Source organism: Prionailurus viverrinus, chromosome F1 (assembly GCF_022837055.1).
Source record: "Prionailurus viverrinus isolate Anna chromosome F1, UM_Priviv_1.0, whole genome shotgun sequence".
Taxonomy (NCBI): domain Eukaryota; kingdom Metazoa; phylum Chordata; class Mammalia; order Carnivora; family Felidae; genus Prionailurus; species Prionailurus viverrinus.
The window spans coordinates 62,979,676-62,984,891 of record NC_062577.1 but is presented as its reverse complement, the minus strand read 5'-3'; positions in this window follow the sequence as shown (position 1 = coordinate 62,984,891).

Here is a 5,216-nt window from a genome sequence, read left to right as displayed (position 1 = left end):
CAAGATGGGCCCACTTCAATGGAGGGTCTTATAAGATTTGCTAGAGAGGGAAAGCAGAGAAGGACCCACAGTCCCTAGAGTTAAAATTCTAGAACTTACTACAGCAGTGGGTGGGCCAGAGAGAACAAAGGCATTCCAGATTCAGCCACTGGAGAAAGGGACACATTTCCCTGGAGTGTGGACATGGACAGCATGGGATGTCAACACGGAAGGAACTTCTGGGGAGTGGATGTGCCATGTGGGCAGAATGAGATCAGGACAGAAGGAGTGATTAACCTGGGGAGGCTGCTCCGGGACAGGGCTAACATTTTAAATGTAATCTGTAATGTCCTTGTTTTGGACGTGGGGTTTCCCCTTCACCCACCTAGAGCTACACACATTTAAACCCAAGCTGAAGTAAATTCTTCCCTGGAAACTCAAGTTCCTTGCATCCTAGACACCATAACTAAGAGGATCTCAGAGATGGGAGCTTCCATAAAACTCACTAGGCTTGAATTCAGGATCTTTTCCATAGAAGTTCCAGGTTGGCCAGATGGGAAAACGGCAACCTGTTCTCATGATCATGTCAGAGAAACATTTTTGGAAAGTGACTGAAATCCCTTGAAAGTGATGAACGCTGTAGCACCAAATAAATCATATTGGCATCTATATTATGAGGACGTACAAAGGTTGGTGAGTGGAATGGGTGAGTGATTCACCCATCAGGGAGAGAGGGGCTTGCCTCGGGAGAGGCTTTTGTGGAGTGGAAGAAGTAATAAGTGCAGGGGAGTAAAGGAGAGAGTCTACAGCAGGGGCGAGTAGGAGAGGGTTGGGCGGTTGTGCACGGTAAAGACAATGTAGCCATCTGATAACTTAGGAGCAACCAAAGACACTCCACCCATCCACCCTACTACCACTTAAGACCATCTAGGCCCCGAATTAATGGGACACCATCCACTGGTCACCTCCACTTCCAGCACCCCTGCCCTCAGCCTGTCCTCCACCCAACCACACCAAGTGACCGGTGGCCTCCCCTTTCCTATCCTCAGGCCAGTCTACTGCTAACTGGGAATCCCTCACTGCCACTCGGCAGGGCGCTCTCCTCATTTCGAAACCCCAAACCAAAGCCTCTCTCCTATGGACCTTCTGATGAAATCGCTCCAACTACTCCCTCCCACCCCACTGCTGTGCATTCACACATCACTACGGGGAGCTCCCCCCTGGGCGTCTTCACGCACGAAGGTGTGAGCGACGCAGCACCCAGGCGCTCAGCTCCACCTGCTCGTATCACGGCTCACTTGTACCAAGGGATGTGGTTTTCACAGACTGTGTTCTCCTTTATGTTAATTTAAAAAAAAAATAGGGCTCTATCCAGATATTTCATAAAAAGCTCATTATGGTCCATTCTTACACAGATTCAAACTATGGGCTTTTGGGTGTGTTTTTTTTTTTTTTTTAGAAATTTATGGTGAAATCCAAGAGAACCCAAAAATAAAAGTACCCTGCATTTGCCAAAAGTCAGTTTTACTAAGTGAATAAAAAGATGTTATTTCAGACGGGCTTCAAAATTGCTGCCCTATCTGTTCAACCTCCTCAGTAGATAATCTATAACTGCCAACTTAGCCACGTAAACACTAGGCAGTGGTTTTGGGAGGTCAGCTGAGTGAAGGGGATGGAACACAGGCACTGCAAGAGAAAGCCTCCGTTTGGAGTCCTTTGAACGTCTTACAATCCACATGTGAATGAATTATTTAGCCTCACTAAGCCTCAGTTTCCTCATCTATAAAACATACCCAAAGTTTCCTGTGATGAACACATGAGATACTTAAGTGTGAAAGTCCTTTGTAAACGATGAAACAGAGACAATTCTTTAAAATTTCTATTAGAGTCAGAAAACAGCAAAATCATCGCCATGAACTTCCAACTGCATCTACCGAACTCAGAGTTCAAGCTCGCCCACCCAAGGCGGCCCCCACCTCCGAGATTTCGGAGGCCGCTCTTCCGCCTTCCTGCCGCCCCTCTTATTTCTACGCCTGGCTTGTCTCTTTCCTCGGACACCCTGGAGAATGAGGAGGGCAAGTTCGCTTCTGGATGGTCCTCCAGGCACACAGCTGTCACGAATCCGAAACAGTGCCTCGGGGAGCACCAAGAGCCGGAGAGCACGTGTCGTACTCGGTTTCCCCAGACACCTGGGCGCCACCCTTCACCTCTCAACTGGTCTCTTCTGTTCCAAAGAGCACAAAATCATAAGGCATTTGAAATGAAGACACACATGTACTCCTTCCCAGCTGTGGATCTGTAAGGAAGTCACTGAATCTTTCCTTATCTACAACATGGGGCTATCAATGTCCGCTCCGTCCTTCCCATTAGGCTGTTGTAAGAATCAAATACACTAGAAGAAACACAGGAGAAACTGCTGTGCTAACCACCAGAAATGTGGAGAAATATGGCATATTATCATCATTATCCCTATTATTAGCTAACATGATCCTATGTTCTTACCTCTCCAATTTTTCCTGGCCATTTTATATTACTTCACTATTGAAAAAAAATTTTTTAGAGGGGAGCAAGGGGTAGAGGGCGCAAGAGAATCTTGAGCAGGCTCCTTGCTCAGTGTGGAGCCCGACGCAGGACTGGATCCCATGACCCTGGGATCATGACCTGAGCCGAAATCAAAAGCTGGATGCTCAACCGATGGAGCCACCCGGGCACCGTGATCTCACTTTTGATTCCTACCTTCCTCCCACATATGCTTAACTTCTAATGCTACTGTATTTCTCATTAACTGTGCAGGTCGCACATGTGCAGTCCCTTACAAAAAATAAATAAAGAAATCCCCAAACTGGGCGTCACTAACTTTTGCTCGCAATTCCAGAATTTACTGCCTATTCTCCCGTGCTCTGCCAGGCACCCCGGTTCAAGGGATTTCAAAGTCTTCACCATGACCCTAAATCAGAAATGCTTGTTGTAACATAACCCAGCGTGGCTGCATACATCTACAAATGGAATCAGAAAATTCACAGACCAGTATTTATCCTTACTACTTACCACGAATTGATGTTTTTCATTCAGTCGGTTCTAATTCATTTTATTCAAATAATGTCAGTGAACAGAGGTGCAGCTCCAACACATTTTGATCAAATACCCAACAGTTGAAAGCTAAAATACTCAACTGAAGTTAATGCTGAAGTCCAATACCATTAGACTATGTTTCTGGGCTATTGAAAGTAAAATCTTGCTTGAAAACCTTAACAACGCTGGAATTTTATTATTAACTATTCGGTGTTCATATTTATTTATTTTTTAAATTTTTTTTCAACATTTTTAAATTTATTTTTGGGACAGAGCGAGACAGAGCATGAACAGGGGAGGGGCAGAGAGAGAGGGAGACACAGAATCCGAAACAGGCTCCAGGCTCTGAGCCATCAGCCCAGAGCCCGACGCGGGGCTCGAACCCACGGACCGTGAGATCGTGACCTGGCTGAAGTCGGACGCTTAACCGACTGCGCCACCCAGGCGCCCCTCGGTGTTCATATTTAAATACTGGACATTTCAAAGGAGGGATGCTTATGCAGCTGCTGGGTGGCTGCGGCCGTCACACGTGTGGGATGCCAGGTGGGTATTCACTTCTCACATGAGAGACAGAGATTGGCAGAGAAGCAAAAAAAGATCTTGAGGGAAATACCTTATTTTTTTGTGTAACACTTTCTTCTATTCACATTCTTCATTAGATATGGATTAAAAATAGTTTATCTTCCATATATGATTTTGGAGGCAAAATTAAAATCGTACTGCAAATTCAGGACTTAAATAGAATTAAAAAAGCTAAAAATACTGTGCTTCACTGTTGTTTTATTTAAACGTATAAGGTTCATGAGGAGAGGAGGTAAGATGGTGGGGGAATAGGGGGACCCTAAGCTTGCCTCCTCCCTCAAACACAACTAGATAAATATCAAACTGCTGAGGGAAACAAAGGCAGGAAGAATATAGTTTAAATTAAATCCCCTTAAGATTTGCAGCCCACTGATAGTTTCCAGAGACCTGCAGTGCCTAACATCCCTCAAGAAGTTTCTGGCTGCCTTAATGCCTTGATGTTTCCATGTCATTAAAAACTAAAAGCAACCTTGCCTTGACAATAGCTAAATCCTCAGGGTCCTGTAAGACCTCGGTCTCAGCATCCAGAAATTCCTTGGAAACCAACTTTTTCTCTATGCCCTCTCCCTCCACAAACTTCAAAGTATATAATCGGGTTCACTCTTCCCAATCCCAGCGCAGCCATTTCTGCCCACGGGTCCTGTCCCCCTGCCATGATAAGACCACCTTTTGGCCCCCAAAATGCCTCAAGGATTCTCTCTTAGCCGTTTCCTCACAAACCCCACTTTAAATTTCATCAGAATCAGGGGCGCCTGGGTGGCTCAGTCGGTTGGGCGGCCGACTCCGGCTCAGGTCATGATCTCGCGGCTCGTGGGTTCGAGCCCCGCGTCGGGCTCTGTGCTGACAGCTGGGAGCCTGGAGCCTGCTTCGGATTCTGTGTCTCCTCCTCTCTCTGCCCCTCCCCTGCTCATGCTCTGTCTCTGTCTCAAAAATAAATAAACATTAAAAAATAAATAAATAAATAAATTTCATCAGAATCATTCTGAACGCCTAAGGAATCAATGTGAGGACAGAACAAAACTGTACGCCTAGAAGTGGAAAAGTGACCATCTCGTGGAAGGCAGGAGGTGCAGAGAGTTGATCTGGGGGGAGATACGCACTGTGGGTGCTGCAGGGCGGCGGGGGGGAGGGGGATGCCCTGCTTACAGAGACCACCACAAGTTACTATCCCCAGCAGAACATAAACTCTCAGGTTTCAGAAGTCCACCATCGCCGGGGTCATACCTGGCTTGGCAAGGGTGCTGCCGTGGGGAAGGTGGGTGGTGACCTGGGAGTGGGCAGGTGGTCTGAGGATCCCCTGGGTCACGTGGGGAGAAACAGCTGCCCTGTTCGGAGTGCACTGGGGCGTGGTGGCTAGCCCTCCCCGGGGACAAAAGTGGCAGCGCGGACGGGCTGCACCGTTCTCAAGCATAGGAAGGGGCATGTTGGCAGAGTGCGGGCAGCCTTGGTGCCAGCTTTCGGCTGAGTTTTACCATAAACTCTGAACTGCTTCACGGTCACACGACCACTTTCCTGGGACAGACCGGCGAACAGAAAAGCACAGGGAGACCCTCCCTCCAGAGTATCAGTGCAGGTCCGTGTGC